Source organism: Arvicola amphibius, chromosome 13 (genome assembly GCF_903992535.2).
Source record: "Arvicola amphibius chromosome 13, mArvAmp1.2, whole genome shotgun sequence".
Taxonomy (NCBI): Eukaryota; Metazoa; Chordata; class Mammalia; order Rodentia; family Cricetidae; genus Arvicola; species Arvicola amphibius.
In genome coordinates, this window is record NC_052059.1 from 39800312 (window position 1) to 39822071 (window position 21760).

The window sequence follows — 21760 nt, forward strand, 5'->3', positions numbered from 1 at the left end:
AGAAACTGTGCCCTTAAAATGGAAGAGGTGACTGTAAATCGTGACTCTATCAGTGACTGCTATGACCTGTGGATAAATCACTATGAATCCCCCCATTTCAAAGTCTTATGAAATAAGGAGACAATAATACCAACTATACACAGCTATTTGGGGAAATAAAATAGCGACTGTATTTCAAATGCTTGGATATTTGAAATGCCTATCAAATGTAGTGGTGCACATGGATCCAAGCACATCTCAGAAAACAGACAGTAGCCGCTTCCATCTACAGGTAAGGAATTGGCCTCAGAGAGTCAAGAGATTGCCCAGTGTCTGATGTGGTCAGAGCCAGAGCAGGAATCCAAATCCGTGTCCATTTCCTCCCTTCCTACACACTGGACACTCTGGACCTGTCTTTTCCATGAACAGGGACCACAAGCTCTGCGTCTAAAACCTGTAAAATATTCACAAGCTTCTAAAAAACAGACATCTGTACAAAAATTGGAGGGGGAATCAAGGCCCTGGAAGCCCAGGCAAAACCACCTGATCATCAACAGGGAGCAGGGATGTCCCAACTGTCACTCTCAGTGGTCAGAGGGAAAAAACACAACCGCTGATATTTTGATTAAAAGAAAAAAATCTCTGCTGGAAAGACAGTGAGGCGGGGAAATCTGAAAAGTTTCCAAGGCACCCACTACCCTCCATCATTCCAAAGAGGAAATTTAAAAAATGTTTACAAGCCATTAGAAACGGCACGGACAGCTCAATTCACAGTTTGAAGATGAAGGAGGGGGGGTCCCCAATGGAAAACTACACATGCCTTTCCCCTCCCCCCTCCCTTTCTCTTAGTACCCATTACCTCGTATTTCTCCATAGGGATTTTCTATCACCTTATTCGCTTGGGTAAAAGGAATTGGTAGGATTTGAGTCTAAAACATTTCCCACAGGCTCCAAGTGTTTGAGCAATTGGTCTCCCGATAAGGATGCCGTTTTGGGAGGTGTACAAACTTTGGGTCTCTGGTCTGGCCAGATGAAGTCAGTCTCCTGTCGTAAGCCTTAAAGGTGATATTTGCCTTTGACGCTGGCCCTCAACCTAGATCTAAATGTGAATAACTCAATCTGCCAGATGTGAATCAATAAACCTGCATGTTCCCGCTCCACTGGTACAGTGGTTCCAGCCTCCAAACCACACCGTCCCAGCCTAGATGAATGGTAACCCCTGACCTCTCCACCCCTGAGTTGCCCTTGTCAGTCATTTAGTCACAGCTATGACAGAAGCAACAGAAACACAGATTACACATATTTTCACAAATGCCTGGGACCAGGAGTGTTCCAGACTTCAGAGTTTTGTAGATCTGGGGATATTTTCACGGTGGCGCATACCCAAACACCTGAAAGCTGAACTATTCCAGAATATGAACCTTCCTGAGCATCTGATCAGCTTCCAGAAAAATTCGACTTTCAGAGCATTTGGATTTCAGATGTTTCAGTTGGGCAGCTCAGGCTACCGTGAGCTCAGGCTGTCAGGGAGCTAAAAGGACCCAACTATAACCAGAGAGCTCATCTGCAGTTGGCAGGACAGTGAGGCATGCTCACCGGAACTCTCTGAGCAACGGTACGCAGGGCGATGAGCAGCTGTCACACAAACACTTCACCTCGCTGATTCAGAGGCACACCTTGGTGGATTTTAATGGTGACTGCCAGAATAAGGAAGCAGAAAGCAGGTGATTAAACACCAGGTAGTCACTTCATTAGGCCACTTCCCTCTGAAAAGGGTAGGCAGAGAAAAACCGAAGACAAATTTTCTGCGTGACCGCAGTGCGTGTGCATAACGAACCTGGCGGCTGAAACTGGCGTCTCAGCTTTCTCACGGTGGAGGACCCAACCTCTGGTTTCCATACATGTTCAGCGACTAACGTGTATGTGTGTGAGAGAGAAAAGTGGGGGGCGGGGCTGTAACTTGTGCTAAACTAAAATAAGAATCAATGTTGCAACCACAGAGCCATAGCTTGGCTGGTTCCTCAATGTAACATCTTAACTTTTCCTTCCTGGGGGTTGGGGCACTGGCCATATCTGAGAAACCGCCTTAGTTCGGCTTGTAAATGGGACTGACATCGACCCGGCTCTGAAGCTGAGGAAAACGCCTTTTAACTCACTAAGTGGGTCACTTTCAACTTGGGTTCTTCCGCTCACAGTTGAAAAGATCTTTCATGGGTAGACAGTCTTTAGATCTCTTATATTTGGCAATTACTGTGTAACTCCGGGTTCAGGCACTCGGGTGTAGAAATTAAATTAATTTACTCACGACTGACAGTCACAACTCTAGAAAAATGTGAATGCCACTCGACTGAAGTTCTTAACTTCTAAGACTAAGAACATTCCCAGGACTTTAAAGGGGAAAAATCATGCCGTATGGTCTGAGCCTGGTAAACGCCAATGCCAGTCCCACGCACGAGACTGAGCACGTGGTGATGAGGCCAACAGCACAGCCTCTAATAAAAGCAGCCACACCACAGCTGTGCTTCTTCGGGGTTACTTAAAACTGTCTGCACTCGACTTCAGAGCTTCGGCATACATATGCACTATAGTTTGCTGTTTCTTCCTGGGACTGTCTCTGGAATCCAGTAGTGGATACAGCACTCATCCAATTGCAGAAAATTAAACAAAACACACAAAGGAACAAGCCTGCTGTCACATGTGAAGATGGGACCACCGCTCGCCTCACGGGACTGCAGGGATGACTAAGGCTTTCTTATGGTCAAAGCCCTTGGAGAAACACCCAGTTCTAAGTGAGCAGGGTGCCATAGCTGCTCCATCAGGGTGATAGCGGAGAGTCCTCCTCACTGCCCTCCCCTCTGGGGCTTGCAATCTCTTACAAGATGGAGCTATTATGCAACTGATGGGAAGGCAGAAGCAATGATGGAAATTGGCAAACAGAGACAACAGGAAGAGTCGGTGGAGAAGACAGGAAGTTGAGTCAGAAGGAAGCTGAGGAGAACAACTGGGAGACGCCATCTGGGAACACCATGGCTTCAGCAGCTGGAGCAAGAGCCCCTAGGAGACGGATATCTCGTCAAGCGGCGGCTTCTTAGTGCGTGAGAAAGCCACCAGTTTTGATGTCAAAAGCATTGTCGCAAAATTGAAACTCACCGAGTCTGCTGACAACTTAGTTATGTATTTGATGGGCTCTAACTTCAGGTGTTTTTATTTTATTTTTTTTTTATTTTGCATCGTTCAGTACACAAACCGAATAATGCCATCTCACTTGATATCTGTGGACTGGGAACCATCCAGCCCCCACCCCATATCCTGGGGAGAAACTTATTCACCCAGACAATGTCATTCTGCTGTGATGTCTGTCATTAGTCATGAAGTCCAATGACTTTATTACCTGACCTTAACTCTTCTCAAACAGGCGCTAAATGAGGAATCTCTTCATTTTATCTTATAGAGCCTTATTTTGAGATTTGACTGCTATCTCCTCTGTCTGCGCCGAGCGGCCTGTACTCTTTAGGTGAAAAAGGAAAGCTGACTTTGAGAATTTCCTAAGAACTATATGGAGTGACTCAGTAAAGTTCCCAGTGTATGTGTCCTTGTGCTTGTTGTCACAGACCAGGGCCTACCTCGGGAATATAGTTTGTGTAAGGATAGCAGGTAGTATCTGGGACCGTATTTAAAATAAAACGACGTACTATGGTCGTTTGTCTCTGAAGGCTAAGGTCACTGCACAATCCCTTGAAGTCAACGTCCATTTGGTACTGTGGGGCTGAAATGAAGAACAGGGCTTTAGAAAAGATTCAGAACGGCAGGCGGCGCGATGCAGTAATCGCTGCTGCGTCCTCCTTCACTGTGGTCTCCACAAGGACTCAACGAGCCCTAAACTCGGACGTGAAATTAGAGATTTTCGTGTTATGAAACAAGTTCATAAAAACGCATGCGTGACAAATGTTCCATTCAGTCAGTATCGGTGGCAGTTCTGCCTGCCAGGAGAGGTAGCGAAGGGAGTAGAGTCTGAGACTGTGGCAGGACTCAAAAGAAAAACAAGATACAATCAATGCTATGCTGACCCTAAGGCAGAGCCTTAGGCAAACTTCAGGCCCAGCCGTGCAGGAAGCAGCCGTGGGAAGCCTGTGGAAGACCTGGTTTATCAGGTGACCCTTTAAAAAAACAGTCAGAAGTTTTACAGAGCTGATCGTTAAAGAAACAGAGTGAGAGGGAGGGAACCGGCCTGCGGAACTTCCCGGTGACTTGCGGTCTGGGGCACCCAGAATGTGGGTGGGCGAGATGGCGGGAGGGGAGGGCTTGAGTAGGAGGAAATAAGGCTGCGGAAGTGGGCTGAGGCAAATTCGTGAAGGTACAAAAATTCTTGGTAAAACTATTAATGAGTCATCCCACCCCACCGTTACATGTAATCTGCCAACGGGTGTCTTACGATTTTCTTTCTTTTTCTGTCTTGAATTCCTTCTCTGTCTCTCTGTCTCTCTCTGTCTCTCTCTCTGTCTCTGTCTCTCTCTCTCTCTCTCTCTCTCTCTCTCTCACACACACACACACACACACACACACACACACACGTTAGGCTCCCTAATCTGCTGCTCCGAGGTCCAGCACACTTCATGGCAGGTGGGCAGGCCCCTCCACCAGTCAACCCAGCTCTTGAAACCCAGACCACTCCCTGCCCCACCCTGACTCTTATGACCTTGGACCAACAATTTCAACAACTAAAACCGCTCCTAATAGCTCAAGGCACTTAAGAGGATTCCAAGTGCTCAAGTGGCTACAGAAACTGAGCACTTAAAAGTAACCACCTTTGCTGCACTTGACTCTCCAGATCTATACATTCCATGTCCACAAACTCAACCAAGTTCAGTCTGAAGCATCTTCTAAAACACTGGGGTTTGCACAGAACGCAGACTGACGTCTTCCTTGTTATCATTTCCTAGTCCGTGCAATACAACATCTTACACTGTAGTACTTAGGCAGTCCTAAGGTGTACGGGACTGGGCGTCTGCAGCTTCGAGACTCTGCAGAGGTCCTCCTTCTCTTCTAATTTAATTGCACACATTGGAATGCCTACAGTACTCACTGGCCACCCTTCTCCAAAGGGTCCAAGCTAGAAGCATCAACCAAATGAGAACACTGGAAGTTTTTCCAACACCACTGACAGTTACAAGGCATAGCATACAATGGATATAAAATTTAAAACAGTCCTACCAGACAGAGACTGCTCCTGAACCGGCTCCCTGAGCAGCCACTCCCAACCGCCTCAACGGTATCTTTGTCAGGGCTGAGACCCGGAAGAGCCCTCCCTCATGCTTCTGGCCTGAGTAAGAAACCGTGCACGGTGGCCTGGCAGGTGGATGCTTCAGCAATCCAAACGTGGTTGGCATTAACTCTGCCTTTATTCATTTTTACTCTTTCCCAAATGTAAGGGGGAAAATATTGACATCCCTTCATGTCTTCATTTATTTCATTCTCATTACTATCTCTGATGAAAATATTGGAAGCTTTTTTTTCAGTATTTCTGAGCCCTTCCTCCAGAGATTTCCCTGTTTCTTGTTTGTTTGTTTGTTTCCTGTTTTTAAACTAGCCAGGTAAGCTCTACAGGTGAAGACTAATGATCAATGCAACTTCCAGAAAATCATATTTATAGAAAAATGGCGAATCCCATTGAAACTGCCTACACAGACATTCTTTTGTAAAAGTTCCTCTAACAGAAACCAATTCTGACAAATTCTTGGTCTGTATGACACCAAGGTGTGTGCTGTCGAACCATCATAAGCTTGGCTAAAGAAGAAACCTGTTTCTGCTCTCATTTTTTTAAGTTGCCCTGCTGTGGTACTTCTCGGCCGTAAGACACACTGGACTTCAGCACGCATGCTGGACAGCTTCTGCACGTCATCTGTCCTGGGCTTGGCCGGTCGGGAGAAGCAAACAAAAGCGGGTAGCTGCCTCGGTCCTTCATGGCTCTATGCTGCAGCAGTGTGCTAGGATTTCCTTTGCACACAGGAGGCCTTCCTCCAGAATTCAACAGAGCATTCATCCACATGGCCTTTCAGCCTTAGCAAATAATCCAGACAGCACTACAAAAGTAGCACGAGCCACCCACACAGATTGCTTTGGATTTTAGAGACTGGATGGAAGAGAGGAGACCTCTGATTCTATGTAGTTAGAAAACACAGGCATGAAAAACCCATTGTCAAAAACCACTCATAGAACCAGCCCGGCGTTTGGTAACATGACCTAAGATGTTAAGGGAGCCACTGAGTGGCTATGAGGAAGCTTGGTTTTTTTTTTTTTTTTCTAGAGAAAAACAAGCACAGGAGCTAAAATTAAACCACCCCCATTAGTAGAACGAGAAGCAAAGTCTAAATGATCAATATGCACTTTCCCGAAAACATTTTAAAGTTGACCAAATCAGAGCAAATAGCCTTCCTGAAATAGATCAGTCAGCAGGTATCAAAGCATGGTTTGGCTTTAATGATGGGGAGAAAATAAGTTTCTTTATGGGGTGCGCTGATAAGCTGATAACTGTAGAGAACTGGGCAAGAACCAAGCCAGAGAACACCATCCCCATTCCCCGGCCACCCTAGGTGGCTGCAGGTCCTGGATCCTTAGAGGGAGGCAGTCACCCAGGGCTCAGAGGACAGGTGCCCAACCGGTTCAAGGTAAATTCCACAGTCCCCAGCAGCAGAACCCCAGCTGTGCCCCCAAACACTCCCAATAAGCAAAGGGACAGGCAGCAACTTTACCTTGTAGAGAAACTGTCCTTGGTGGTGCTGCTGTGTAGTCAGGGACGCCAGTCCTTCAGTTCTGCAGAGCAGCCCTGTCAAGCCCAAGCCGGGGTGTGTGGTCACAAGGCAGGAAGTAACTACGGTGACAAATCACCAGCCAGGAAAGAAATAGATTTTGTCTTTATAAGGACATTTTACTCAACTTTTTTTTTTTCCTCTCAAGTCTCCTCCCCGCCCAAATCACCTGACAACAGGTCACAGTGAAATCCAGAAGCCACCTTCCACTTCCTCTTCTCTCTGAGCATTTTGCTCTTTCCCTGGGTCTCTCTCAGCAGGCCCTGGGCTACTTAAACCCTTCAGATCTCAGATAGGGGAGCGAAGGTCAGCTCGCTGGCTGAACTCTTTTGTCTGACTCTAGTGGCTAAAAGCAAAACCCAGGAGCCTACCTACTTTCAGCAGGGATAAACAAATTCTTCATTTCTAATGGAAGCTCTGAGGGAAAGGTTGGTGTGTATCTGAGACACACTGAAAGGGATTCCCTACTCCCCAAACCCATTTAAACCCATTTAAACCCAACCCTTCCCAAATTCTTAATGATGAACTTATTGGTATAAACAAAACAAAAGGATCTCTTTAAGGACAGGGCCTGTAGAGGAAGGTTTCTTCCTATATTATTTACTCATTCTTTTTATTTATAGAACACCCATGTGCTAAGGATCTCTTTAACCCAATTAGAGAGTTCAATTATTTAGATGTTTCCTGTAAGGAACTCAGTGGTGGATCATACAGGCAGTGATCACTAACTGGCTAGCTTCATCCCTTCATACAGACTAAATCCCATTATAGGATTGGATCTGAGTTCCGCTGACTGAATATTGAGCACGCTCATCTCTGCATTTCCCGGACTCAATATGTTTCCAACAGTGACAGAGATGTTGTCATTTAGCCTTGGGGGATGTCTGCTGTGGCTAGGCTCCTGGGTTAGATGGCAAAGATGACTTCTCATGCTCCAGGTATCAGCATTTTCCAGGAGCCATGCCTACTGTCAAGGCATCATTCCACGGATCGAGCTACTCTGAAGACTTCCTTCGCTTTTCTGATTTCCTCAAAAATGTTTTTAGTTTTAACTCCCAGAGTTGAGATAAAGTCTGTCAGTTTATCTCCCTCATCAGCCTGGTGAGGCAATCTTGTACTCAAACCCTCAGGGCTCCTATTGGGCAAGAGGGTCTGCTCCAGAATGGGAAAACAGGGAGAAGGCTCAATTTTCTCTGGATGTGGTCCAAAAGAACATTCTAGAAATAGTTCTGGTATGAACCGACAACTCTCTTCTGGTATAGCAAGAGTGAGGTGGTGAGTAGGACCCCAATTAAGTGGCAAAGAGAGTTCAAGGGCACCTGATTTCTCAAAGAATTATCCAGACATTGTAACATGATTAATAAGAACCCAGAGACAGATATTGGGGTTCAACCTGAAGATCAGAAAAGCAAAACAGCCAGCCACTGGCTCTTACCTCTACCTCAGCCTGAAATGGCGATCCTGCCTCCAGGAATCTCAGAATGAGATTTTATAATCCTCTCTAGGAGCCGGGATTAAAGGCGTGCACCACTGGAATTAGGCGTGCACCACTACCTGGTTTCTGTGGCAGCTAGTGTGACTAATGGGATTAGAAGGTATGTGTTACCATTATCTGGTCTGTGACGCTGACCAGTGGGGTTGTTCTACTCTCTGATCTCCAGGCAAACTTTATTTATGAAAATACTGGTGAAATGCCACTATAAGACATTGTCCATCTTGGGCCGACCACATGACCCAGCAGGAAAAGGCTGGTGGTTTCCACTCCTGGGAACAGTCTTCACTCAGGGTGGTGCAGAAGGGCTCCACAGATGGTCTTCAGAGGGTGTGTACTGACGGTGCATCTGCCTGCGTGCGTCTACATACTTGTGGTTTCCCAGCGGAGTGAAGGCCAACAGCCATGCTTCATGAAAAGGAGCCAATCCACATTTTGTTTACCTGGGTGACAGAGAACAGGAACATTCCGCGTGTGCTTTTGCCCGATGGCAGGAGATGGGAGGAATCTAGAAAAGAAAGAGGAAAAACATACTCAGGCCTCGGTTCCTCTGGTGTGTGAGTGTCTGCCAGGGTGATTGAGACAGAAAGAAAACAGAACAAAGCCTGGCGCGGAGGAACGTGTAAGTCGATGCTCAAGAGAGGGCAGAGGAAACCAGCGTGTTGTAGCGTGATGGAGAGCAGGCCCAGATTTTCAGCTCCAATCTGGTTCTGGTCACAGAGACTTAGAGCCCCACTGGGCCTGCACTGAGTGAGGTGAAAACCGCCGAGCAGGGCATTGCTTATAGCCACCTAATCGACGCGGGCCCCTTCCCCCTGAGCATCAACTCACCCTGCTCCTCCTCAGCCACCTGTCACTGCCCCCAGCCACATCCTGGATTTCACCATTCAAGCCCCTCCCTCGTAATCTTGCCACCTGCCTCTCTCCTGATGAAAATCTACCCAGGGGAAGCCGGTGTAGGGCAAGGCTTTTTTCTTTCTCTCTCTCTCTCTCTTCCTGTCAGTGTTTAAAATTGCATATTGCCTTTATTATGTTTAGGTATGCTCCTTGTATATCTAATCTCTCCAAGACCTTTATCATGAAGTTGGCCTTACCCTTTCTGAGGAGTGAATGGGGAACTGGGTGGGAGAAAGGTGTGTGGGGGGAAGCAGGAGGAGAGGAGGGAGGGGAAGCTGTGGTTGATATATAAAATGAAAAGGAAAAAACCTTTAAGTAAAAATTAAACAAAATTGCTTGTGATGGTTACACAGGACAATAACTTTGGGGTACCCAGATACATCTCCCACCCTTGCTTCATCTGCTCTATGTCTCTGCTCACCCCTCCTCCGCTGAGCCCCACCTCTCCTTCTCTTGCCTCTCTCTATGCCTCCTGCCCTTCTTGGATCCATCTGACACCCAGGCCTGCTCTCCTCATGACCTCAATCTCCAAGACCAGATCACCTGCACAGGGGAGCGGCCGAATAAAAGTTCTGGCTCAGGTAACTGGGGTCAGAGGCCAACTTTACTGATGAACTGGTTATATGACTTTAAGACAGATGACTGAATTTCACGGGCCTCCAGATCTTCACCCAGAAGATGGGAGAAGAGCAATGTCTGCTCTGTGCGTTGGTTGAGAGGATTAAGTGCACGGAGGGGTAGCGATTTTGGGGAAATTGTCTGTCACAAAGTAAGTGTTGTGTAAGCGCCAACTGCTTCTTTAATATTTCTCCCAGGCTGGGGACTAACCCCTTCACATATATCGCCTCATTTATTCCTCACCCATAACACATACATTGAATATTCTTTTCTTCAGCTTAGCAGTGTCTTTATTGGCATAGGAGTCGCATGGCCTAACACTCACTCCTTCAAATTAGGCTTATCATACGATCTGATCTGTATACACATTATGCCATACAATTCAAGAATATTTTTATCACCCCCTCAAAGAAACCCAGTACCAATTAGCAGCTACTCCCCGCTTATCCGCATCTCCCACATCTTCAGCCATCCACTGTCTCTATGGATTTACCTACTCTCAACATAACACACAAATGGAACCATGGCTTCTTGTAGCCTTTTGATCTGGTTAAGCCAATGTTTTGCTAGGTGGCCTTGAACCCTCAACCCTCTTGTCTCAGCCTCCTGAGCGCGACTGAGATTACAGGGGTGTTCCTTGATGACCAAACAATCTCAGGTCTTTTTGGGAGTGTATTTGGTTGGTTTTCTCACTTAGCATGTTTTTAAGGTCCACTCATGCAGCACTGTGTGTCACTACTTCATTTTTAATTACATTCTATTTTATTGACTTTGGGGGTTGCACATACCGTGACACATAAATTGAGGGGAGAGGGGTTAGACGGCAACATTCAGGAGCCAGTTCTCCTTTCACCATCTGGGTACCAGGAATCAAACTCAAGTCAAGACTGGCGCCAAACGCCTTTACCTGCTGGGCCATCTCACTAGTCCTTTGTTCCCCTAAAAGAATGACGTCCCACGTTTGAGATTGTACCACATGTTACAGCCCCTTGGTCGGTTGGTGGACATTTGGATGTCTCTACTGCTTTGGCGCTATGAGTCACGCTGCTACGAACGTTTGTACACATATTTTGTGTGGCTATGCTTTTTGATCAAATGATTGATTTCAAATCCCCACACCCATGGAAAGCCAGGCAGGGTCATATATGTCTCTAATCCCAGCACTCCACACAGGTATCCATGGGAGACCAAAAGGTATCCATGGGAGAATTCCAGGAATATTGAGGGCCTGGCTTATGGAATGAGAAATAATAAAAAGACCTTGTCTCAAAAAAGGTGGAAAGAGGTAACATTTGAGTTTCTCCTCTGACCACTTGCATGCACCCAGAGGCACACCCATGTCCACTCACACACATAAATACACACATAACTTACACACACACACACACACACACCAACAGATGAAACATATAATGAAAAATATTCCTGAGCAATTGTATGCACTTTGCTAGGTTCCTACATACTTATGAATACCACACAGAACTCACTAGCTAAAATAAGACAAAACCCAACAAAACCGTACAGAGAGTCCCCTTGCAGTTGGCAGGACAGTGAGGCATGCTCACCGGAACTCTCTGAGCAACGGTACACAGGGTGGTGAGCAGTTATCACACAAATACTTCACCTCACTGATTTGGAGACACACCTTGCATGGATTTTAATGGTGACTGCCAGAATAAGGAACCAAAAGGCAGGTGACTAAATACCAGGTAATCATTTCACTAGGCCACTTCCCTCTGAAAAGGGTGGGCAGAGAAAAAAATGAAGACAAATTATCTGCGTGACTGCAGTTCATGTGCATAACGAATCTGGCAGCTGAAACTGGTGTCTCGGCTTTCTCACGGTGGAGGACCCAACCTCCACGCATCCTCATCCATTCTTCTCCCACACACTTGGGGAGGACCCTCTGAAGTCCTCATCCTCCGTCTGCTCTGTGCCCCACTGCATGAGAAGGTCATCTGTCTTAGCCTCATCCTGGAAGCTCTTTCTTCTGCTGTGGACTGGAAGCCATGAACCTTCCCGTCTCTGAGGCTACTTCCTTGTTTAAATGTGGGCACATCCTCTACCAGATTCCACAGAACATATGGGGCAAAATTTTCTTGAGACATTCAACAGCTGAAAACACATATGGCCTACTTGCATTCTTAGGAATTCACTCATGAAAACATTTTTTTTTTTCAAAACTGTGAAGGGCTCTTCAGTGTGTGATTACAGCATTGCTGTTGAGAAAGTGGATATCTTACTGATTTAATGGTCCCTCCTATATGGTTTCTGATTTTCTTATCCTGAAATGTCAGGATTTCTCCTTTACACCCAGTGTCCAGAAGTGTTTGTACTATACTTCTCAGTGCGCATCCATGTGCACCTATTGTGTGAGGTTCTCCTGATACTTCTCAGTGTGTGTCTGTGTGCACCTTCTGTGTGAGGTTCTCATGATAGTTCTCAGTGTGAGTCTGTGTACACCCACTGTGTGAGGTTCTCATGATAGTTCTAGTGTGTGTGTACCTACTGTGTGAGGTTCTCATGATAGTTCTTGTGTGTGTCTGTGTGCACCTACTGTGTGAAGTTCTCATGATAGTTCTAGTGTGCGTCTGTGTGCACCTACTGTGTGAAGTTCTCATGATAGTTCTAGTGAGTGTCTGTGTACACCTACTGTGTGAAGTTCTCATGATAGTTCTAGCGTGTGTCTGTGTACACCTACTGTGTGAGGTTCTCCCATTCCCTTCATTCTAGAAATACCAGTCTCCATTCTGAGACAGTCTCTTTCTCTCACTGTACTCTTCCTTTCTTCCTCGCTTCCCTCCCCTGGTCATCTTTCTAGGTTCTTTTCCATGGCGTTGCACTTACTGTATGTTGTACATCTTGGGTTGCTGTCCTAACATCCTGCTCTCCCCTCCTATTCTCTGCCTCTTGGTCCTCATGTCCTGTTGTTGGAACCCCCCTGGCCCAAATCTTGCATAGTGTGCTATTTCTGTTAGTGCTGCTTATATTTATGTCCCGGTTCATTTTGTGAGGTTATCACACAATTCCACAGACTGCATAATTTAGAAGAACTGAAACATTTGCTCCCACTTTGGAGAACTGGAGTCCAGTCTAAAGTATGGCTTGGCAGGATCTTCTTACTACTCCATCACATGGCGGAAGGCAAAGGGTAAAAACGGAAGGGAGCTGAACTCCCCTTTTATAATGGCACTAGGCCATTATAAATGGTACCAGGCTTTTGTGGGGGCCACCAACCTGCTCCTAACTCATGACACAGAGACTTATTATTAGCTTTGAATGCCCAGCCTACTTTAGGCATGTTTCTGCCTAGCTCTTTTAACTTAAATTATATTTCTCTTCATCTTCCTTTTGCCTCAGGACTTATTACCTTTTTCACTTCTGTATATCTTACTTTCTCTGCTTCTCTGTGCCTGGCTGGCTGGTGTTTTCCTGGCTTTTTGCCCAGGGCATGGCCCTCCTTCTCTCCCCCTCCTTCTTCTCTCCTTCATTCTTCCCTTCTTTTTTCTGAGCCTGGAGTTCTCCTGTTTATTCCCTTGGCCTGCCAGTTCAGACTATCCTTTCTCCCGCCTAGCTACAGTTGGTTCCGCTCTTTATTAGACCAATCAGGTGCCTTAGGCAAGCAGGATGGAACAACATTTTTACATAATTAAATGCAATACATTTTTACATAATTAAACAAATGCAACAGAAACAAAAGCAACACACCTTTACACCGTTAAGGTAATAGTCTGCAGCATAAACAAATGCAGCACATCTTTTCATAATTAAACAAATGCAGCAGGAACAAAAGTAAAAAATCTAGTTAAAATAACATTTCACAGTACCCATCCATCGGGACAAAGCGCTCATGACTAATAACTTTGTTAAAATCTCCCCTCCTTACACTGTCTCAATGGCAGGTGCACTGTCACAGGAACCTATACGGGAACAAAGACTCAACCTATAGCAACAGCTAAGAACCTTTTCTTCCCCCCTCCCAGATTCTTTTGTTATAGCAAAGGGGAGCACAGGATGGGTGGGGATCGTGTCTGCCCCATGCGCAAACTACAAAGCTTCCTGTGTTTAGACAGAGGCTCCATCTTGCCTCCCTGCCTTCAGAAGCATCCTGTAGCCCAGAGCCTCAAGTTCTGCTGAGTGCCTACGGTGTGATATGTTTCCTCACACCACAGACTTAGAGTTCAGCTAAAGCACGTCCCACAGTCTGTGCAGCTCACGGCTTCTAACTTTCTGCTGGATGCTAGCATTTTGTTGTCTCCTTTGCTAACTGGTCTTCAACAAGAGACGAAGTTCTAGGAGGCCGATGGTCGAGTTGGCTTTGTTCGCTTCTAAACACGGCACCAGGCATTTCATAGATACCAGTTTAACAAAATTAATAAAGAAACTGGGTTTGAAGGATGGGATTGAAAGCCCAGGGAACATACATGAGAAAGGCTAGTACTGAGAGAAAGCAAGGTATATAGACCAAAGCTGAGTCGTGTGACCATTAAGAATGCAGAGCACTGTGTGTGTGTGTGTGTGTGTGTGTGTGTGTGTGTGTGTGTGTGTGTGTGTGTGAGTGAGTGATGAAAATTGGGGTCTTCAATGCCACAAAGCGAGTGTAAAGAAGACAGGTTGGGGCCTGGACAGAGCTCAGCTCATGGTAGATCTTCAATATGGGTTACAGATCTTAAATTTACCCTGAGTCTTGAGGTTTTCCAGAGAGGTAGACTAGTATATATAGGTCTATGTCTGTGTATATATAATGTATTATGTGAATACACACACACACACACACACACACACACACACACACACATCCAAAGAGATTTATAAGACTTGGCTTGTGTGATTACAGATGCTGACAAATTTCCAGACCTTCGGGAGAGTCCCTGATAAAATCTAGTCTGAACTCTAGTAGGCTTGAGATCCAGAGAAAACCAGGGTTTCAATTTAGGTGCAAAGGGAAAAAGAAGTCAGTATCCCAGTTAAGGCAACAGCTAAGGGAAGTGTCTCCTCCACAGACAGCATCTCATGTGAGCAATTCACATCATCTTGAGGGGGGCAGTGGGGAGACCTACCTTTTCCTGAATCCAGACCTTTGGTGGCCACCAAAGCTAAAGATAAAGGCCACCAATATTAGGGAGGACCACCTGCTTTATGATCAAAACTTCCATTCCAAACTCACCCAAAGGCATTGTCACCAAACCCTGGAATAGTGTTTGACTGAGGACCTGGGCATGCTACAGGCTGGCCAAGTTGACCACAGCATTAATTATCACCCTCTGTAAGCAATGGAGAACTATTTTAGGATTTGTATTAGTTTCCCAGGGCTGCGATAACAATGACCACAAACTAAACGCTCCAAAGTAACAGAAAGATATTATCTCTAAGTTCTAGAAACTACAAGTTTAAAAGTAAAGATGGCGGCAGATCCGCTCCTTCTGAAAGTTGTGTGTCATCTTGCTCCTAGTTCCTGTCGCCTGTCCTAGTTCCTGATGACTTCCAGACACCCTTGCTTATAATGACATCACTCTGGTTTCTGCCTGGACCCACATTTCTGTGGCCACATTTCCCCTTTTCAGAGGAAAACAGTAATAGTGAATTACGTTCCATCCTAATGATCTCATCTTGATCATCCCCTGAACACCCTATTTCCAAATCAGGTCGCACTTGTAGGCACTTGGGTGCCAGACCTCCACTTCCTCACTGGGACACAATTCACTAGGGAGGCATAAACGAGAAGTGACAAAGTCGTCTCTGTGTATTAGAAAGACCACAAGGGCTGGAGCAGGGGGATATAAAGATGACACCACCTGGAGCGGGGAGCTGGTCCTCCGTGGGGCTCAAGGTGAAGATGGCGGCCCGGGACAAAGAGCTAGGTAGGCCTTAGCGAGAGACAATGGCTGAGTACTTATAATGGAAGGAGGATACGGGGTGAAACAAAAGAAGGGGTCAAGGGTGACCCCATTTCTAGGTTGGCGAGCTGGGTAGTGGATAGCTGCACCACTCAGAGAGGCCAGGAGCACAGGGGGAGCAGAGGGAGGTGATGGTCAGTTTGGTGAGAGTCTGCCTCACTCACCAGTTTCCACAGGCCTCATGGGACCGTTTTGTTTTTTGTTTGTTTGTTTTTTTTTTGTTTTGTTTTGTTTTTCGAGACAGGGTTTCCCTGTAGTTTCTAGAGCCTGTCCTGGAACTAGCTCTTGTAGACCAGGCTGGCCTCGAACTCAGAGATCCGCCTGCCTCTGCCTCCCGAGTGCTGGGATTAAAGGCGTGCGCCACCACCGCCCGGCTTCATGGAACCGTTTTAATCCATCTTCTGAAACATGACTCGGCTCCTCGGCTCCATGGCGCTTGCTATTCCTGCCTTTCTACAACTTCCAATGCTCCTAACGAGGCTGATCCCTCCCACATGCTCCTCTCTATGAACCATTACTGATGCTTAAATTCAAAATGTATGACTGCATTCTGAAGCCTCCAAACAGCCCAAGTGTCCGACAGTGAACACGCCACTTCTCTGGGTGCACCGTGTTCTTCATACTCTCCTTTTGCCCTCATTGCCCACGTGGGGTTAACGTAGCTTTCTTTTTACCATTTCCCATACCGTCTTTCCCAACTCATGACCACATTATGGTCAGCGCCTTGAGTTTGCTACCTCCTGTTTCTCCCATGCCCAGTGCCTTTTACCTATCTTACCGTACCGCCATTCAGAAAGCTAAACCCTTCTCCCATCACTCTGGGTACTGAAACTGCTCATCACCAGCAGGATCATTTCTGAATTCTGCCTTCACTCATTTTCCCAGTCTTCATACAAACCACACGATCCCTCTCATCTTCATGACTCTTCCGACATACCCGACATATGTCCCGTTGACCGATGAGACTCCACTCCTTCCTGCCTCTGCCACCCCTCTTCCCACTGTGTCCTAGAACATTAAGTTCTTCACTGCCTTCAGACCCTTCATGTCCACCCTGACCGAAATGCCCCTGTCCAGCACCAGTGTTTTCTTTCTTTCCCTCTTAGGTCCTAAAGCACTTCTCTAAGAGCCATTGCTGGTGTTTCTAGCATACTCTACCTTCCTTTGTCAGCTCATCTTTATGACGGCATGCCTATGTGTGTTTAGACACCTTAAGGGGATGTGGGGAGTGGATGGATGAAGCCCTGAGCGAATGTGTATGGTTGACCGGAACGTGGCCATGTCGAGTATACAGGGTATACACCATTTACGTTCCATGTACATGGAACTTGTCCAACAGGCCAGACCGGTCAAGCCTCTAGAATCCTACCTTTCCTACCTCACTATTGGCCGTTTGGTGCTTTATTAGACCATCAGGTGTTTTAGACAGGCAAAGTATCACAGCTTCACAGAGTTAAACAAATGTCACATAAATGCAACACGTCCTTGCTTCACCAAACAAATGTTCCACAGCATAAACAAATGTAGTGCATCTAAAATAATATTCTACAACATGCAGACATGCGCATACACATGCATGCACCACACACACACATATATATACACACACACTTTAAAAAGAGAACAGAAGCTAGGGCATGATGGCACACGCCTTTAATTGCAGCACTTGGGAGGCAGAGGCAGGTGGATCGCTGTGAGTTCAAGGAGAGTTTGGTCTATGGAACCGGGTTCCAGGACAGCCAGAGCTACATGTAGAGAGACTCTGTCTCAAAAAAAAAAAAAAAAAGAAAGAAAGAAAGAAAATAAATTAATTTTAAAAATTAAGAAGAAAGAGAACAGACGAGTAGGATGATAATGTGGTTGTGCTTGAGAAATGTTTAGATGCTGACCAGAAAAATAAGGGGACAGAGAGCAGACATCATTCCAGACAGAAGGGCCAGTGGACACAAACACTGCTGGAAGTCTTGGCTTTCGGAGGGAGCGCAGGAACTGCATCCCACCCCCCCACAGCACCTAACATACATTTCAGAGAGACAAACGCAACCCCTATTGTGATTAGTTGAAAAGGCAAGCTGATTCTATAAACAACATGACATTCACAAGCTAAACCAAAGAGCTCACATAATTAGATGTTTCAAATATCAATCTACAATTCTCCCTTGAAAGTGTGATAGGCCTCTTAGAGAATTTATATAGGCAATTACCACATAAAGGTTAACTTTACATCCCTCTAATGCTAATTTTACCATCCTTAACTGTTAAGGGATGGTAGTAAAAGCTAATTATAGGTGTTATTGTCAAGTAGATCAGGAAGGGAAAGGGCGGTTTGCAGCTGCAAACTGGATTTTCATAAAATGTCAAGCCCGCAAAGGTGTTATCTCTACAGTATTCCTAAGGATCCAGAAATGAAATTCAGCAAATGATACAGGCTGCAGCTGTTTCAAAAGCCTACAGATCACATACCTGTGACTTAGGACAAGTCCCCAGACACTCGCTGACATTTTCGGACCCATTGTCACAGACAGAAGCCTGGGCACAGATGTAGCTGAACCGTATGCTGCCACCCTCCTGCAGGTCCCACCCTGGGAATGCGAGCCCTCCTCCTCCTCTTCTGTAAGCAGATCTGGTACCGGGAGGTGTTTGCGACTTTCCCAACCACCAACCAAGCATTTAAAGGTTTGAAAATAAACATACCGAAAATCAAAGTGTGACTCAAACATTTTAGGGGAAGAGTAAACATGTAAACTCATGCTCCCTTTTAACAATATAAACCTAAAATGTAAATAAATAGAAATAAAATAAGCTGATAAAAGTATTTAGAAATGTAAACAAAGACCTGAATTAGAAGATCATAAGAGACCGAACTGATTCTAGTGTGCACTAGACCTGGGCAAGACAGAGTCCTTTTGTCGCTAAGCTTGCATGCATTTTGGAGAGAGGAAAAAAAAACCCACATCTATTACAGGGTTACTTGTTGGACTAAAAACCGGTGACCATGTTCTACACGCAATCCTCATTTCTGTTCAATATTAGCTAGATCCAGGTTTTGTAGATTTACATTACAACTTCAATGTTTTATTCTGTCATCAAGGTCGGCCAGCCTTTTCCTCTTAGGACATAATGACGGAGCTTTGGAGACAGCTGAGTCAGTCAAGTGCTCACTTTGCAAACACAAGGACCCGAGTTCAAGCCCCAGAACCCCACAGAAACAAAAGGCACAGGGGCATGTACTTGCAGGAGGCAGGTGGATGAGCTTGCTGGCCAGACAGACAGACTACTTAGTGAGCTGCAAGTGACAGAACGTACCTCAATAAATAAATAAAAGAGTGATAGCCCAAGGTTGTCCTCTGGTGTTCACAGGCACGGTCATGTGTGCATGATGCACACACACACACACACACACACACACACACACACACACACCGCATACTCTTGAATCTCAAATGGGATTTGCTTTGCATCTATTAGATGCCCCAAATGGATACCTTGACAGATAATATTGAGCAGTCTCAGTATTTTTTCTTTTAAGGTAAGGAAACTGAGTCTCAGATGGGAAAAACTTGTCTTTGTCTTCCCTGGTTCTCTGCAGCTATACTTTGGGGACATCTCTGGTCATGTTCTCCAGTCTTTAAATAGAGATATGAATCAGCCACGATCCCTCCCCATACTAGGTCAAAGGATATCAGTGCAGTTTCAAGTTGGTTCATATGACCCCGTTTCCTTATTTCAGTCCATATCTTGCTTATTCAGTAAGAAAGTAGCCACTGTATAATGAAGTACTTTAAAAACATACAAAGTGGAGGCTGGAGAGATGGCTCAGAAGTTAAGAACCCTGGCTGCTCTTCCAGAGGTCCTGAGTTCAATTCCCAGAAACCACATGGTGGTTCACAACCATCTATAATGAGATCTAGTGCCCTCTTCTTGCCTGCAACGCAGGCATACATGCAGGCAGAATGCTGTAATATATAATAAATAAATCTTTTTTAAAAAAAAATCATACAAAGTAAGCAGGTAAGAAAGGCCAGGCCGCAGGGGTGCTTGGGAGAAGGCTTGGTGATGAAAAGCTCCTGATGCTCTTGCAGGGGACCTGCATTTGGCTCCCAACACCGTGGCTTACCACTGCCTGCAATTTCAGATCCAGGGGATCCAATACCCTATTCTGATCTCCACGGACACCAAGCACACCTGTGTCATACATACACGAAGGCAAAACACCCATATATAAAATGTTCAAGAAATCTAAAATAAAATCTGAAAGGAAGAAGCACAGGGAGTTTAAATAGAACAAAAAATAAAAAACTGAAAAAAAATAAAAAAATAAAAAACTGGCCACTTTAGATTAGCCTAATGGCACACCAGGAGATGGGGCAGAAGTGGCCGGAAGCAGAAAGGGTGGGAGACTATGCCTGAGGATAAGATGTATGGGATCAACTGCAAGGCTGGCCTGGGACTATAGCAACGGGCAATAGGAACAAGAAGTAGACAAAGGGACACATGAAAACCGTCTTGTGTGGATAAAGGAGGAGGGTAAGTCTGGGGTAAGACTGATGCTCACCATCTAAGGGATTCAGGAGATGGCAATCCTCTGGATTGGACTGAGGCATTGGAGCAAGATGAAGATGAAGTCTACTAGACCACAGGTTAACGTGACACTGAAGATAGGTTGGGAAATCTGGCCCAGGGGCCACACCAAGGATGTGACCAGATCGCAGAGTCAGGTCAGAGCTGAAAATACATTATCTGAGACTCATCTCCTAGACAGGGAATTAAAACTTGGAGACGACAGTATTAACCCTGCAGGAGCACACACTTAGATGCAAATGAGCAGAAGCTTACAGATTGGCACCTGAAACCAAGATGAACCAGGGGAAAGCCCCGAGATGCCCATACATCCCTAGTGCTGAGACACGGGCGGCATTTCAGTTACAAAGGACTGCAGTTTTGCTGTGCTCCTCTGTGCTCAGTGAAGATAGACTCAAGAAAGACAGAGGCAGGCACACTTTCGATTTTGTTCATTCCAAGAAGCACTATGTTCCGGGGGGGGGGGGGGGGGGGGGGAGTAAATTGTGGCTAAACATTAAGTCTGGTAAGTCAAGTTGAGATGAAAAACTGGGAAGAGGGGGCCATTTTCTTCAGTGGTAAAGTCAGTGGTAAGTGCTCCAAGCAATAAGGGGAATAAAGCCCACACCTGTGTTCCTTCAAGTAACCCTAACTAGGCTCAGTGGCGCTCTCTCTCTCTCTCTCTCTCTCTCTCTCTCTCTCTCTCTCTCTCTCTCTCTCTCTTCCCCTCCCCCCCACATGCACACACATGCACACACATGCACTATGAACAGAAGAGAGAGGCTTTTGAGGGAGGAAGGAATTCAGGGGAAATGAGAGGTGGATAGAGTAATGGGGGGGGGTTGATGTGATCCAATATGTTATGAAATTACCAGAGAATATAGATATTTTTAAATAAGTATGAAATATTAATGGCCCATTTAATAGTGATCCACTTCCACGGATATCCTAGAAGTGCCCAGAAACTGTTACAAGCTTGTTTGTGACTAGAATGGCATCTGAATTCATGGTCTCCTATCCTTGTTCATTTCATCTGCAAGCCGCTCAGTTATTGAGAACACGGCAGCTAATGGGGTGGAGTTACTCTCTCTTTGGAGGTGTTTTTTTTTTTTTTTTACTTTCAGTCCTCTTAAGACTGAAGCTCTACACAATTAAATGCATTTCCTCTTTCCTGCTGTCTTTGCTACACATGTTTTATACAGAGCGGTGGAAAAGATGCCCTCTTCTAAGGGAATTCTATAGTAGCTGTAAAAGGTGGGAGCTTCAAGAGCAGGGGTCACAGATTTAACTCCAGTGAGTTACATGGGAGGGTTTTGTGTGGAGTCTGCAGAGCCAAGGGCTCAGCCTCAAGATGACTGGTGATCTCCATGCAAGGCTATGAGGTCACCGTGGGGATAAGCATGCTTCTTACCCCATTAATATCTCATCATTCTTTCTTGACTAACAACGAGAAATGGGGGGCAGAGGATGCCCTAAAACCCAGACAGGCCTTAAATTTGTGAACTTCCTGT

At 45.7% G+C, this 21760-nt stretch overlaps 1 protein-coding gene across 1 annotated transcript in view; it reads right to left on the reverse strand.

Moving 5' to 3' along the window:
• Positions 1–21760, reverse strand: part of Lcp1 (lymphocyte cytosolic protein 1) — an 86774-nt gene that overhangs the window by 38282 nt on the left and 26732 nt on the right. Inside the window, exons 2-3 of the mRNA XM_038309784.1 lie at positions 8721–8785; positions 6729–6847 (exon numbers count right to left, since the gene is read on the reverse strand). The gene's annotated coding sequence lies outside the window, so the exon portion shown is untranslated. The remainder of the gene's footprint in view (positions 1–6728; positions 6848–8720; positions 8786–21760) is intronic.